Source organism: Pseudophryne corroboree, chromosome 6 (genome assembly GCF_028390025.1).
Source record: "Pseudophryne corroboree isolate aPseCor3 chromosome 6, aPseCor3.hap2, whole genome shotgun sequence".
Taxonomy (NCBI): domain Eukaryota; kingdom Metazoa; phylum Chordata; class Amphibia; order Anura; family Myobatrachidae; genus Pseudophryne; species Pseudophryne corroboree.
In genome coordinates, this window is record NC_086449.1 from 753421537 (window position 1) to 753438433 (window position 16897).

General features: G+C 49.6%; 1 long non-coding RNA gene across 2 annotated transcripts in view; it reads right to left on the bottom strand.

Moving 5' to 3' along the window:
* Nucleotides 1-16897, bottom strand: part of LOC134935663 (uncharacterized) — a 70492-nt gene that overhangs the window by 14882 nt on the left and 38713 nt on the right. Inside the window, exon 1 of one of the 2 annotated variants that reach the window (XR_010180322.1) lies at nucleotides 5124-5273. The exons of the other annotated variant lie outside the window; for it this stretch is intronic. This is a non-coding gene — a long non-coding RNA (uncharacterized LOC134935663). Of the gene's footprint in view, nucleotides 1-5123; nucleotides 5274-16897 lie in introns of those variants that run through there. 2 annotated transcript variants of the gene reach the window in all.

The window sequence follows — 16897 nt, forward strand, 5'->3', positions numbered from 1 at the left end:
ATTCAAACAGACCCATTGGCGTTGTGAAGGCTGTTTTTTCCATGTCCTTGGGGGCCATCTGGATCTGCCAGTATCCACTGGTGAGGTCAAGGGTCAAAAAGTATGCGGCTGTCTTCAGGGCCGTCAAGAACTCTTCGATCCGAGGAAGAGGGTAGGCGCCCTTATCGGTAGCCGCATTGAGCTTGCGGTAATCAACACAGAAGCGAAGGCTGCTGTCCTTCTTCTTAACGATCACTAGCGGGGCTGCCCATGGGCTGTGACTTTCCTTGATAACTCCTGCGTCTTTCATCTCCGCAATCATATTCCTCACAGGCTGGTACAAGGCTGGGGGAAGTAGTCGGTGTCTCTCCTTGATAGGAGGGGTCGTCCCTGTAGGAATATAATGGTACACTTTGTCGTCTTTTCCGAAATCAGAAGGATATTGGCTAAAAGCTGCCGCATTCCGCCGCACCACTCGTAATACTCCCACTTTCTGTTCATTGGAGGTATCTGCGTCGCCGATCTGAATATCAGCCCACCATGGGGGTTCTTGACCCGTTGTCTACTGCCCCTCGGTCACTGTCTCTTGGGCAGCTGTGGTCACATCCTAGCCCACAATGTCTTGGAAGTCAATTGAGCTTATTTTCGCCACCAGGCAGCGCTTGTGTAATCTGATAGCATAGGGATGCAGGTTCAATATGTGTACTGGCACTCTTCCGTGTTCCACCTTTGCTAGTGTTCTCGCCACTGCGAAGGGTTCTTGGCCCTTTGAGTCACAGGGTTCCACCAAGGCTTCATAATACCGTCCTCCTGGACCGATTCTCGCCCTACACCAAACCACATGTTCGGAGTTTGGCCTCAAGAGGATAGACCAGTGGTCGGCAATTCTGGCCTTCCCAACCTCCCCTCGATGGTTGGTGAACTTCTTCTCCCTCTCCAACAGGCGCACTGTCTGTTGTAAGGCCCTCCGCTCTACCGGGGCTGCTATCTGCATTTCCTGCCAAAGGGCTTCCACTAGCTCATCAGGGCAGTTCTTCAAGACATTCATGCCCAGGATGATGGGAGGTAGGTGAGTGTTAGAGGCAGTGGTGATGACATACCCTTGCCAGGGTAATGTCGTATTTCCAATTTTCGTGTCCGCTTCCCAGTAACCCTGATACGTTATGGGTTGCCTGTTGCTGGCCAGCAGGTGGAGCCAGGTGGTTGGTGGAGACACAATGGCGGTTTCGTCTCAGTGCTGAAGGAACTCGGTGATCCGAATGGTTGAGACTTGCGACCCAGTATCCAACAGAGCTGGCACTTCGATTCCGTTGATCCAGATCTTCAGGTGCAGACACTCTCCGACGTACCTGGACCATTCTTGGGGCAGTGGACCACTTACTGGTTCCTCTCCCGAAGGTCGGTCCGTTGCCTCGGGAGTTCTTTGTTTAAAGTAGTCGCAGGACAGTTCCTTTCGATATGGCCACTCTGTCGACACCCTCTGCATATCGGGCTCCCCTGAGAGTCGAACTGGTCAGTGGATCTTCGGCCAGATTCTCTTTCCACGTCCCAGCGAAGATGACTCCGCCCACCTCGTTCTTAATGCCATTCTTGGCATCTATTCCTATCTTGATCCCTGTCAAGCTCTTCCAACCTTCGGCTCATTCGGGAGAGATTGTCACCTCCTCAGCTTCTGATTGAGTGTTTCAATAGGATCTGGTCCCGGTGGGGCTTGTGCTTGCTGCCACTTGGGCTAGTCCGTCTGGCTTTCTGAGCGGCGCGGTTTCTCTGTTGCTGTCATCTTCACTTCACTCCGAAGACGCGTCTTTCTCGACATTATTGCTCTGTTTTTTTCCAAAGATCTGCAGCACCGTCTCTTTGAATTCGGAGAAGGAGCTCCCTGGTTGCTGACGTCTCTCCATGCACAATTGAGAGCGAATCGTCTCTCCTCTCGCCCCTTCTACAAACAGGTCTGTTAACATTCTATCCCTTCGACCTTTCGTTCATCCAGGGCCCGTATAGCCTTTGTGGCTTCTTGTAGGAGCAGCGCGAAGTCTCGCAGTGATTCGTCGGGTCTTTGTTTTCTTGCATAAAGGCGGCTCTTTAATTCCGCTATGGTCTGGCAGTCGAATATGGGAGGGGTAATTCAGACCCGATCACACGCTGCAGTTCTTCGCAGCGTAGCGATCGGGTCAGAACCACGCATGCGTCGGCGCCGCAGTGCGCCGGTGCATGGCCGCCCGTCGCTGTGGGACGATTGCCTCTTTCTGATTGACAGGCAGAGGCAGTCAATGGACGGGAGGGGGCGAAACGGCGGTGTTTGGCCGCCGTTTTGTGGGCGCGGTCCGGCCAACGCAGGCGTGGCTGGACTGTGCGGGGAGTGGCCCGCAGTGGCTGCGTGACATCACACGCAGCCACTGCGGGCCGGGGAGTAAAGAGTAGCTCCCGCTGGTAGCATCCTCCTGCCGGATGCTGAGGTGGGAGTGGCGGGAACCCGTGGATCCAATATCTTGTTCGTATCCTGTTCGCGGATGCCAAATGTAATGTGTCAGCGTACCTGGAGTCTCACGCCCATCCAGTTGCGGCTTGTCTGGTCGACCAGTTCTCAGGTGCGACTCTTGCCGAGTCTGCGTAGACCACCTGTATAGGACTTGGGCAGAAGGACGGAGATACCCCAGTACGGACAACACCCCCAAAGTACACAAAGATCACTATGGTGGGACACAGTAACAATATTTATTACAAGAAGGTGGTCACTGTTTCTAGTAACTTGAGTTGCTGGTTAATAAACCTGGCACATGTCGGTAAGGCACATTATCTCACAACACTTATCAACTGTATAATACACATACCACAACATCAACATGAATACTTTTCAGTGCATCAGTGCTTACGCTATCACTTTAGAATGGCTGATTTAGGAAAGTTCAAACGGAGTACTAAAAAGTCGCTAGGTGGCGTTGTGGTGCCAGCAAAGGGGGTCTCTGACTCAATACACAATCTGGAGAAGTTCAAGCATAAGTGGGTGCAATTCACAATGAAAATTCACCTGGGTCAAGTATGGGCTTAAGGGGGTACACAGCTGGGGTACGGTGGTGGCTCAGCGTCTGATCTATAATAATGATAGCGTCTATGACCGTGCAGAGTAGGGCATTTGGGAGGTGCAGTGTTCCTTAGGTGGAATAACGGCAGACTGGGCACAACTGTATGCTGTCACTGCTGAGGTACCATTTCACAGTGGAGCTGGGGCAGAGTTATGACACCCCTGTAACATGTCTCCGGTCAGAGCAAAGGGGCAGAACTGGGTTGGAGGATGGGCTATGGTGTAGGCACCTGGTGTTCTCACTGGCCTGTGCTGGCTGAACTGGATGCTCCTTTCAAGGCTCCCCCCTCACCTGGGTACACATCTATACACAGCTTGCCTCTCGGGTCCCGGCCGCGGCTTTCCCTTTCACCACCCTGTGTCAATGGCAGCGCTGTCAGCTCTCCCTCTGGCCCGTGGCTCTCCTGGTTGCTGCAGCAGCATGACGCGCTCCCCAGCTCTCTCCTACCACTGTCAGTGCGGCGGTAAGTGGCGCTGGGTTCTGTCTCCCGCAGGCGGCTCTCCCCTCTCACTGTCAGCGCGGCGGTCAGCGCTGCTGGGCTCTGTCTCCCGCAGGTGGCTCTCGCCGGTGATCAGCGGCACAGTCCCGCTGCTCTCTTCCTCTGCCCGTCCCCGCTGCTTTTTAGGCGCCAACTCCGCTTCCTGTTCTCCGCGCTCGCAGGGCCCCGTTCTTCTCCCTCTCCTGGGTCCTAAGGTTCGCCTCCTCTCCTCCCTACCAGTCTGTGTTGCTTAGCAACCAGTCGGGCAATTAACCCCTGCAGTTCTGGTTGCCAGTAAAGGTTGGGGGGACATGGACTGGGGCATCATATTTGCATATCCAAATATATAACAATTGGAATATCACAGAACATATACAGGCTACAGACAAGGACAAAACAAGTTTGAATAGCGGACAATGGGGTCATTCTGACCCGATCGCTCGCTGCAGTTTATTGCACCGCAGCAATCGGGCCGGAACTGCGCCAGCCGAAGGCCATCCTTTCCTAGCGATCGCCTCTGCGGCGGTCACTGGGCGGGAGGGGGCGGCACTGCGGTGTTTGGCCGCCGTTATGAGGGTACAGTCCAGCCAACGCAGGCGTGGCCGGTTCGTGTGGGGTGCGGGCCGCAGTGACGTCACACACAGCCGCTGCGACCAGGGGCAGCGACGATCAACTCCCGGCCAGCCGCAGGAGCTGCGCTGGCCGGGAGTTACTCAACAAGTACAAAAGCATCGGCGCTGTGCGATGCTTTTGTACTTGTGCGGGGGGGGGGGCGCACAGACATGCGGGGCGGACTAGTCCTGTGCTGGGCATCCCCCCGCATATCTGGGAACATGATCATAGCTGTGCTAAATTTACTCGGAATGACCCCCAATGTACAAGGCCTTTTGTATATATGTATATATATATTGGTCTGGACAGAGGGGGGGGAGGAGATTACAGGCAGAACAGAAGATTTGGAGATATGGGTGACAGCATTCCTTTGCCAATGTGATAAAATAAAGGTCTGGGAAAACTGGTCTATATGATCAAGAAAAGCAGGAATATCATAATACAGTATTACTAAAGCATTTGCAAAATGTACACAATGCATGATACATATCATACAAAGATGGAATACTAGGAAACGAAGGGTTAAGCACTAAAGAGTTCAGGAAAATAAATGTGACGGATTTCCAGAATGGACAGGTGGTCTACACAGGACTATACATTACATGACACAATGGATAGAGCCAGGATCACAGTATGGGTGTGCAACTGGCGCCACCGGCTAGGTCACTGCCCAAATGGTACCCTTTTACATCTTACAAGGTGCATCGAATGTCACCCTGCTACATAGAAAAACACAGAATAATCTTGTTTGTTAAAGAATGTCATGTGCATCGGGGATAGGACTTGCCAGCACAAGCCATCATTGACCCCTGTTATGGCGCTAGGTAAGGCTTTCTAAAAACCCTACCCATGTTTTTGTTCTTTAATTTGGACTAATGACAGTTTGGACAAGTAATGAAGTTAACTGTAAATATCTGAAAGGACACATTTCAATGGCAGGAGATTAATAATTGCTCTTTCTACCCACATACCAGCAACTTCACTTCGTTCATGTAACAGTACCCATTAATTGGATGGACGAGCTCAGGAGATCCTGAAGAAATGGCTGTTGTGACTTTTTGCTAGGAGAACCTAATGATGGCCTGTTATGATGACCTGTCTGTCGGTTGAACGCTCTGTATGCACTATAAAGAGATAGCACAGGAAAATGTGGGACAAATACGTTTAAAAACACCACCCTCCTTCATTAGTCTTTAAAACAGGGTTAGCGCTGTACTGTGTCTAGCGAGATGAATATTTGCTGTTTTTCTAGTTGCTAGGACGTTAATTAGTAATGTAAATGTATGCTTTCTGGTAGCCAAATTCTTTCTTGCCATAAAATGTTCACAGATCTAAACCATTTTTAGACTTTACAACTTTGGAACCATTTTAATACCAATGACTAACTCATCAACAGATGCATAACGTAATTCAGGCCTGGACTGGCAATCTGACATCTCTGGCTATTGCCAGTCGGGCTGGTCTGCTTGAGAGTATTAATGGACAGGTCTTTGATTCCAGAGTTTTGCAATCATGTGCTTCAGATTTGTCAGTCAGTCAGTCAGCCAAGGAACCCTGATAAAAATAAACAGTTGTCTTGAGTTGCAGTCATTGTGCAATCCGCTCTGAGCCAGCTCTGATGACAATAGATATACAGAATCACAAGCTAACAACCCAGTGAGGGAATGGGCTGTGTAGATGTAATAATGTGGGCTGATGCAAACTTTGCTTTTTAACCCCAGCCTAGCCCTACATACAGTCATTTCCATGGCAAATGTTCAATGGCATGATCCATCCTGGGCAGTGGCGTCTCTATAATCGATGCATACCCTGCACCCTTGTTTAAAAGTCACCTCTATAGAGTCCCACATCAGCAGTGTTGCACATATCACACGGAAAATGGCACTTTCCAAGTAATTTTCTCATTCGCTGTAGAAAAATCACCAGGAGCATAGCATGGGCGCCATGTTCTCGGAGACCTGTGCATGCCCTATGCCAGAGTCTACTAATTTGCGCCGCCACTGGAGAGGTGGAAGCACATACGGATCTGCAAATGGGCCTCCTTTCATAATAATCCCTCTGACCCTGGGGGGGGGGGAATCATTTTAAAGGCATCCTTAGGTTCAGGGAACACAAGTGTATTGTACAGTAACACCCATCATCTCCCGGTGAGCAACACTTTACCATCCTTTTAGCAATGAAGATGTTAAACTTGGCAACAAGTAGTTTTGTTTGTTTGCCTTCTATCTATCTCCCAGGCAGATGGATAGCATTGGAGACGCAGGGGAAAAAAGATGCTGAAACAGCAAAAGGAGGAGACAGATTAAATCTCAGAAAGTACCAAAATATCAATCTCCAACTCTATCAAGACTGCCTTTCCACTTGGACTTCTCTGCACAATGTACTGAGTATTGATAGCCCAGCACTGCAGAGCGCTGAGCGCGTGCCTGTCATTCTCACTTACACAGTGCAAGACTGCAGAGCAGCAGTGAGTCTCATGGTATCCGGACTCCAGGTCGACAGCAAAAAGGTCAACACACCTTAGGTCGACGCCAATTGGTCGACACACCTTAGGTCGACATGGACAAAAGGTCGACAGGAACAAGGTCGACATGGAAAAAGGTCGACATGAGTTTTTCAGGATTTTTTTCTTTTTTGGAACCTTTTCATACTTAACGATCCACGTGGACTACGATTGGAACGGTAATCTGTGCCGAGCGAAGCGGTAGAGGAGCGAAGGCACCATGCCCGAAGCATGGCAAGCGAAGCGAGCCATGCGAGGGGACGCGGTGCACTAATTGGGGTTCCCGGTCACTCTACGAAGAAAACGACACCAAAAAAACATAAAAAACTCATGTCGACCTTTTTCCATGTCGACATTGTTCCCGTCGACCTTTTGTCCATGTCGACCTTTTGTCCATGTCGACCTAAGGTGTGTCGACCAATTGGCGTTGACCTAAGGTGTGTCGACCTTTTTGCTGTCGACCCTCAGTCCCAGACCCAGTCTCATACTCCTTGCAGTTCTTATAGATTGCACTGGCAGCTATTGGTAACAGTACACTGTAAGCAGTATAACAGTGGGGGTAATTCAGATCTGATTGCAGCAGCAAATTTGTTAGCTAATGTGCAAAACCATGTACACTGCAGGTGGGGCAGATGTAACATGTGCAGAGAGAGTTAGATTTGGGTGGGTTATTTTGTTTCTGTGCAGGGTAAATACTGTCTGCTTTATTTTTACACTGCAATTCAGATTTCAGTTTAAACACATCCCACCCAAATCTAACTCTCTCTGCACATGTTATATCTGGGGTTTGTCCATTAGCAAACAAATTTGTCCTTAAAACAAATGCAATGGTGAGTCCCTTTGCCTGCTCTGTCAATGTGTGTATTGTCAATAAGCTTCACCTTAACCCTTTTACAGTTTAACTAAAAAGATTCCCTTCTACATTATGGGGCATATCCAATTGGCCGCAAGGTTTTGCCTGCACAGAATTATGCAGACCTCACAACCAATTTGGTTTACCGCAGATATGCGCACTCCCAATACCTACTGTATCCAAAAAATTGATTGTGGTGTATTTTGTGGGAGCAGAATTGCAGGCGGCTGATGATGCTGTGTGCGGGGAGCGGGTAAAGTGTAGTGTGTGCGGGGAACGGGTGAAGTGTAGTGTAGTGTGTATGGGGAGCGGGTGCAGTGTAGTGTAGTGGAGTGGAAGTATAGCGTGTGCAGGTAATGGGTGCAGGGTGAGTGGTAATGTAGTGTAGTGTAGTGTAAGTATATATAGTGTGTGCAGGGTGAGTGGTAATGTAGTGTAGTGTGTGCAGGGAGCTGGTGAAGTGTAGTGTAGTGTGTGCAGGGAGCGGGTGCAGTGTAGTGTAGTGTAAGTATAGTGCGGGCAGGAAATAGGTGCAGGGTGAGTGGTAATGTAGTGTAGTGTGTGCGGGGAGCGGGTGTAGTGTAGTGAAGTGTGTGCGGGGAGAGGGTGTTGCGTAGTGTGTGTGGGGAGCGGGTGTAGTGTAGTGTGTGCGGGGAGCGGGTGCACGGTAGTGTAGTGTAAGTATAGTGTGTGCAGGACCAGGTGCAGGGTGAGTGGTAATGTAGTGTAGTGTGTGCAGGGAGCGAGTGCAGTGTAGTGTGTGTGGGGAGCGGGTGTAGTGTAGTGTAGTGGAAGTATTGTGTGTGCAGGTAATGGGTGCAGGGTGAGTGGTAAAGTAGTGTAGTGTAGTGTGTGCAGGGAGCAGGTGCAGTGTAGTGTAAGTATAGTGTGTGCAGGACCAGGTGCAGGGTGAGTGGTAATGTAGTGTAGTGTTCGGGGAGCAGGTGCAGTGTAGTGTGTGCAGGGAGCGGGTGCAGTGTAGTGTAGTGGAAGTATAGTGTGTGCAGGACCAGGTGCAGGGTGAGTGGTAGTGTAGGTACAGTAGAGTGTGCAGGGAGTAGGTGCAGTGTAGTGCAGTGTAAGTATAGTGTGTGCAGGACCAGGTGCAGGGTGAGTGGTAATGTAGGGTAGTGTGTGCAGGGAGCGGGTGTAGTGTAGTGTAGTGGATGTGTAGTGTGTGCAGGACCAGGTGCATGGTGAGTGGTAGTGTAGGTATAGTAGAGTGTGCAGAGAGCAGGTGCAGTGTAGTGTAGTGGAAGTATAGTGTGTGCAGGACCAGCTGCAGGGTGAGTGGTAATGTAGTGTAGTGTGTGCGTGGAGCGGGTGCAGTGTAGTGTAAGTATAGTGTGTGCAGGACCAGGTGCAGGGTGAGTGGTAGTGTAGTGTGTGTGGGGAGTGGGTGCAGTGTAGTGTAGTATGTGTGGGGAGCGGGTGCACGGGTGCAGTGTAGTGTAGTGTAGTGGAAGTATAGTGTGTGCAGGGTGGGTGGTAATGTAGTGTAGTGTAGTGTGTGCGGGGAGTGGGTGTAGTATAGTGTGTGCGGTGAGCGGGTGCAGTGTAGTGTAGTGTGTGCAGGGAGCGGGTATGGTGTAGTGTAGTGTAGTGTAAGTATAGTGTGTGCAGGTTATGGGTGCAGGGTGAGTGGTAGTGTAGTGTAGTGTGTGCAGGGAGCAGGTGCAGTGTAGTGTAAGTATAGTGTGTGCAGGACCAGGTGCAGGGTGAGTGGTAATGAAGTGTAGTGTGTGCAGGGAGCGGGTGCAGTGTAGTGTAGTGTAAGTATAGTGTGTGCAGGACCAGGTGCAGGATGAGTGGTAATGTAGTGTAGTGTACTGTGTGCAGGAAGCAGGTGCAGTGTAGTGTAGTGTAGTGTAGTGTAAGTATTGTGTGTGCAGGACCAGGTGCAGGGTGAGTGGTAATGTAGTGTAGTGTGTGCGGGGAGCGGGTGCAGTGTAGTGTAGTGGAAGTATAGTGTGTGCAGGTACTGGGTGCAGAGTGAGTGGTAATGTAGTGTAGTGTGTGCGGGGAGCAGGTGTAGTGTGTGCGGGGAGTGGAAGCAGTGTAGTGTAGTGTAAGTATAGTAGTGTGTGCAGGACCAGGTGCAGGGTGAGTGGTAATGTAGTGTAGTGTGTGCGGGGAGCGGGTGTAGTGTGTGCGGGGAGTGGAAGCAGTGTAGTGTAGTGTAAGTATAGTGTGTGCAGGACCAGGTGCATGGTGAGTGGTAATGTAGTGTAGTGTGTGTGGGGAGCTGGTGCGCGGGTGCAGTGTAATGTAGTGTACAGGGCCGGCTCCAGGCATGTTCCAATAGAGCGGCTGAACAGGGCGCCGCACTTTATGGGCGCCGCTAGCTCTGGCCGCCATATTGGAGCCTGGAGCCGTCCCTGCAGCACTGCACTGTCTGTCTCCCCCGCCCCCGCTAACCGGCGCCGGCCCGTGAGCCAACTAGAGCTCGCGGCCCGGCAGCTGAGGCTGATTGGCTGCCGGACCGCGAGCTTTGATTGGCTTGCGGGCCGGCACCTAGTTGCAGTGGCCGCCGGAGATTGAGGGCTAGGAGAGGCGCACGCTGCGCTCTCCTCCCGCCCTCAGCTACAAAGCAGCACGGGCAGCGCAGCAGCCTCAACCCACAGGAGCAGACTCATGGTGAGCAGCTTGGGGGGGGGGGGGAAGAGGAGGATATCTGGTGGCACTGGGGACATGTCTGGCACTGGGGGCATGGAACATGTGTATCTGGCATTGGGGGCATGGGACATGTGTATCTGGCACTGGGGGGCATGGGACTAGTGATGTGCACCGGAAATTTTTCGGGTTTTGTGTTTTGGTTTTGGGTTCGGTTCCGCGGCCGTGTTTTGGGTTCGGACGCGTTTTGACAAAACCTCACCGAAATTTTTTTGTCGGATTCGGGTGTGTTTTGGATTCGGGTGTTTTTTTCAAAAAACCCTAAAAAACAGCTTAAATCATAGAATTTGGGGGTCATTTTGATCCCATAGTATTATTAACCTCAATAACCATAATTTCCACTAATTTTCAGTCTATTCTGAACACCTCACATCTCACAATATTATTTTTAGTCCTAAAATTTGCACCGAGGTCGCTGGATGGCTAAGCTAAACGACCCAAGTGGCCGACACAAACACCTGGCCCATCTAGGAGTGGCACTGCAGTGTCAGACAGGATGGCCCTTCAAAAAAATTGTCCCCAAACAGCACATGATGCAAAGAAAAAAAAGAGGCGCAATGAGGTAGCTGTGTGACTAAGCTAAGCGACCCAAGTGGCCGACACAAACACCTGGCCCATCTAGGAGTGGCACTGCAGTGTCAGACAGGATGGCCCTTCAAAAAAATTGTCCCCAAACAGCACATGATGCAAAGAAAAAAAGAGGCGCAATGAGGTAGCTGTGTGACTAAGCTAAGCGACCCAAGTGGCCGACACAAACACCTGGCCCATCTAGGAGTGGCACTGCAGTGTCAGACAGGATGGCACTTCAAAAAATACTCCCCAAACAGCACATGATGCAAAGAAAAAAAGAGGCGCACCAAGGTTGCTGTGTGACTAAGCTAAGCGACACAAGTGGCCGACACAAACACCTGGCCCATCTAGGAGTGGCACTGCAGTGTCACGCAGGATGGCCCTTCAAAAAAATACTCCCCAAACAGCACATGATGCAAAGAAAAAAAGAGGCGCAATGAGGTAGCTGTGTGACTAAGATAAGCGACCCAAGTGGCCGACACAAACATCTGGCCCATCTAGGAGTGGCACTGCAGTGTCACGCAGGATGGCCCTTCAAAAAAATACTCCCCAAACAGCACATGACGCAAAGAAAAAAAGAGGCGCAATGAGGTAGCTGTGTGACTAAGCTAAGCGACCCTAGTGGCCGACACAAACACCTGGCCCATCTAGGAGTGGCACTGCAGTGTCACGCAGGATGGCCCTTCAAAAAAATACTCCCCAAACAGCACATGATGCAAAGAAAAAAAGAGGCGCAATGAGGTAGCTGTGTGACTAAGATAAGCGACCCAAGTGGCCGACACAAACATCTGGCCCATCTAGGAGTGGCACTGCAGTGTCACGCAGGATGGCCCTTCAAAAAAATACTCCCCAAACAGCACATGATGCAAAGAAAAATGAAAGAAAAAAGAGGTGCAAGATGGAATTGTCCTTGGGCCCTCCCACCCACCCTTATGTTGTATAAACAGGACATGCACACTTTAACGAACCCATCATTTCAGTGACAGGGTCTGCCACACGACTGTGACTGAAATGACTGGTTGGTTTGGGCCCCCACCAAAAAAGAAGCAATCAATCTCTCCTTGCACAAACTGGCTCTACAGAGGCAAGATGTCCACCTCCTCCTCATCGTCCGATTCATCACCCCTTTCACTGTGTACATGCCCCTCCTCACAGATTATTAATTCGTCCCCACTGGAATCCACCATCTCAGGTCCCCGTGTACTTTCTGGAGGCAATTGCTGCTGGTGAATGTCTCCACGGAGGAATTGATTATAATTCATTTTAATGAACATCATCTTCTCCACATTTTCTGGAAGTAACCTCGTACGCCGATTGCTGACAAGGTGAGCGGCTGCACTAAACACTCTTTCGGAGTACACACTGGAGGGAGGGCAACTTAGGTAGAATAAAGCCAGTTTCTGCAAGGGCCTCCAAATTGCCTCTTTTTCCTGCCAATATACGTACGGACTGTCTGACGTGCCTACTTGAATGCGGTCACTCATATAATCCTCCACCATTCTTTCAATGGTGAGAGAATCATATGCAGTGACAGTAGACGACATGTCAGTAATCGTTGGCAGGTCCTTCAGTCCGGACCAGATGTCAGCACTCGCTCCAGACTGCCCTGCATCACCGCCAGCGGGTGGGCTCGGAATTCTTAGCCTTTTCCTCGCACCCCCAGTTGCGGGAGAATGTGAAGGAGGAGATGGTGACGGGTCACGTTCCGCTTGACTTGACAATTTTCTCACCAGCAGGTCTTTGAACCCCTGCAGACTTGTGTCTGCCGGAAAGAGAGATACAACGTAGGTTTTAAATCTAGGATCGAGCACGGTGGCCAAAATGTAGTGCTCTGATTTCAACAGATTGACCACCCGTGAATCCTGGTTAAGCGAATGAAGGGCTCCATCCACAAGTCCCACATGCCTAGTGGAATCGCTCTGTTTTAGCTCCTCCTTCAATGTCTCCAGCTTCTTCTGCAAAGGCCTGATGAGGGGAATGACCTGACAACGTTGAAATCATTCTCCACTGCGCTTGAGACAGGTGCTGTTCCACCTCCTTTGCCTATATTGTGGCCAGATGTATAGGCTTGAATGGCCTTTTGCTGCTCCTCCATCCTCTGAAGCATATAGAGGGTTGAATTCCACCTCGTTACCACCTCCTGCTTCAGATGATGGCAGGGCAGGTTCAGGTGTGTTTGGTGGTGCTCCAGTCTTCTGTACGCGGTGCCTGAACGCCGAAAGTGGCCCGCAATTCTTCGGGCCACCGACAGCATCTCTTGCACGCCCCTGTCGTTTTTTAAATAATTCTGCACCACCAAATTCAAGGTATGTGCAAAACATGGGACGTGCTGGAATTTGCCCAGATGTAATGCACGCACAATATTGGTGGCGTTGTCCGATGTCACAAATCCCCAGGAGAGTCCAATTGGGGTAAGCCATTCTGCGATGATCTTCCTCAGTTGCCGTAAGAGGTTTTCAGCTGTGTGCGTATTCTGCAAAGCGGTGATACAAAGCGTAGCCTGCCTAGGAACGATTTGGCGTTTGCGAGATGCTGCTACTGGTGCCGCCGCTGCTGTTCTTGCAGCGGGAGGCAATACATCTACCCAGTGGGCTGTCACAGTCATATAGTCCTGAGTCTGCCCTGCTCCACTTGTCCACATGTCCGTGGTTAAGTGGACATTGGGTACAACTGCATTTTTTAGGACACTGGTGAGTCTTTTTCTGAGGTCTGTGTACATTTTCGGTATCGCCTGCCTAGAGAAATGGAACCTACTGTAGATGGTATTTGGTACTGGGGATACAGTACCTCAATCAAGTCTATATTTGGCTCTGAATTTAACAATGGATACCGGAACCACGTTTCTCATCGCCCAGGCTGCCAAGGCCTCAGTTATCCGCTTTGCAGCAGGATGACTGCTGTGATATTTCATCTTAATCGCAAAGGACTGTTGGACAGTCAATTGCTTACTGGAAGTAGTACAAGTGGTCTTCCGACTTCCCCCTCTGGGATGACGATCGACTCCCAGCAGCAACAACAGCAGCGCCAGCAGCAGTAGGCGTTACACTCAAGGATGCATCGGAGGAATCCCAGGCAGGAGAGGACTCGTCAGACTTGCCAGTGACATGGCCTGCAGGACTATTGGCTTTCCTGGGTAAGGAGGAAATTGACACTGAGGGAGTTGGTGGTGTGGTTTGCAGGAGCTTGGTTACAAGAGGAAGGGATTTAGTGGTCAGTGGACTGCTTCCGCTGTCGCCCAAAGTTTTTGAACTTGTCACTGACTTATGATGAATGCGCTGCAGGTGACGTATAAGGGAGGATGTTCCGAGGTGGTTAACGTCCTTACCCCTACTTATTACAGCTTGACAAAGGCAACACACGGCTTGACACCTGTTGTCCGCATTTGTGTTGAAACAATTCCACACCGAAGAGCTGATTTTATTTGTATTTTGACCAGGCATGTCAATGGCCATATTCCTCCCACGGACAACAGGCGTCTCCCCGGGTGCCTGACTTAAACAAACCACCTCACCATCAGAATCCTCCTTGTCAATTTCCTCCCCAGCGCCAGCAACACCCATATCCTCATCCTGGTGTACTTCAACACTGACATCTTCAATTTGACTATCAGGAACTGGACTGCGGGTGCTCCTTCCAGCACTTGCAGGGGGCGTGCAAATGGTGGAAGGCGCAAGCTCTTCCCGTCCAGTGTTGGGAAGGTCAGGCATCGCAACCGACACAATTGGACTCTCCTTGGGGATTTGTGATTTCGAAGAACGCACAGTTCTTTGCTGTGCTTTTGCCAGCTTTTCTTTTTTCTAGCGAGAGGATGAGTGCTTCCATCCTCATGTGAAGCTGAACCACTAGCCATGAACATAGGCCAGGGCCTCAGCCGTTCCTTGCCACTCCGTGTCGTAAATGGCATATTGGCAAGTTTACGCTTCTCCTCAGACGCTTTTAATTTTGAGTTTTGGGTCATTTTACTGATCTTTTGTGTTTTGGATTTTACATGCTCTGTACTATGACATTGGGCATCGGCCTTGGCAGACGACGTTGATGGCATTTCATCATCTCGGCCATGACTAGTGGCAGCAGCTTCAGCACGAGGTGGAAGTGGATCTTGATCTTTCCCTATTTTTTTAACCTCCACATTTTTGTTCTCCATATTTTAATGCGCACAACTAAAAGGCACCACAGGTATACAATGTAGATGGATGGATACTAGTATACTTATGGACGACGAGTGACGACACAGAGGTAGGTACAGCAGTGGCCTACCGTACTGCTATATACAGTATAATGGACCTGGTGGACACTGTCAGCAGACTGCGTTTATAGTATAAAGAAAAAAAGACACCACAGGTATACAATGTAGATGGATGGATACTTAGTATACTTATGGACGATGAGTGACGACACAGAGGTAGGTACAGCAGTGGCCTACCGTACTGCTATATACAGTATAATGGACCTGGTGGACACTGTCAGCAGACTGCGTTTATAGTATAAAGAAAAAAAGACACCACAGGTATATAATGTAGATGGATGGATACTTAGTATACTTATGGACGACGAGTGACGACACAGAGGTAGGTACAGCAGTGGCCTACCGTACTGCTATATACAGTATAATGGACCTGGTGGACACTGTCAGCAGACTGCGTTTATAGTATAAAGAAAAAAAGACACCACAGGTATACAATGTAGATGGATGGATACTTAGTATACTTATGGACGACGAGTGACGACACAGAGGTAGGTACAGCAGTGGCCTACCGTACTGCTATATACAGTATAATGGACCTGGTGGACACTGTCAGCAGACTGCGTTTATAGTATAAAGAAAAAAAGACACCACAGGTATACAATGTAGATGGATGGATACTTAGTATACTTATGGACGATGAGTGACGACACAGAGGTAGGTACAGCAGTGGCCTACCGTACTGCTATATACAGTATAATGGACCTGGTGGACACTGTCAGCAGACTGCGTTTATAGTATAAAGAAAAAAAGACACCACAGGTATATAATGTAGATGGATGGATACTTAGTATACTTATGGACGACGAGTGACGACACAGAGGTAGGTACAGCAGTGGCCTACCGTACTGCTATATACAGTATAATGGACCTGGTGGACACTGTCAGCAGACTGCGTTTATAGTATAAAGAAAAAAAGACACCACAGGTATACAATGTAGATGGATGGATACTTAGTATACTTATGGACGACGAGTGACGACACAGAGGTAGGTACAGCAGTGGCCTACCGTACTGCTATATACAGTATAATGGACCTGGTGGACACTGTCAGCAGACTGCGTTTATAGTATAAAGAAAAAAAGACACCACAGGTATACAATGTAGATGGATGGATACTTAGTATACTTATGGACGACGAGTGACGACACAGAGGTAGGTACAGCAGTGGCCTACCGTACTGCTATATACAGTATAATGGACCTGGTGGACACTGTCAGCAGACTGCGTTTATAGTATAAAGAAAAAAAGACACCACAGGTATACAATGTAGATGGATGGATACTTAGTATACTTATGGACGACGAGTGACGACACAGAGGTAGGTACAGCAGTGGCCTACCGTACTGCTATATACAGTATAATGGACCTGGTGGACACTGTCAGTAGACTGCGTTTATAGTATAAAAATAAAAAAACACCACAGGTATACAATGTAGATGGATGGATAGTATACTTATGGACGACGAGTGACGACACAGAGGTAGGTACAGCAGTGGCCTACCGTACTGCTATATACAGTATAATGGACCTGGTGGACACTGTCAGCAGACTGCGTTTATAGTATAAAAAAAAAAGACACCACAGGAGTGTTTTTCAGGCAGACAAACGTATACTGGTGGTCGCTGTCAGCAAAAATGTGCACTGTACTCCTGCTATAGCTGCTCCCCAGTCCCCACAATTAAGCAGTGTGAGCACTCAGCACAGATATATCATGCAGCACTGCACACTGAGCACAGATATGGTATGGAGCGTTTTTTTCAGGCAGAGAACGGATAAAAAACTGGTGGTCACTATTAGCAAAACTCTGCACTGTACTCCTAACAGCTGCTCCCCAATCCTCCCCACAATAAGCTAAGCAATCAGATCAACTGTGTAGTATATAACTAGTATATAAACGGAG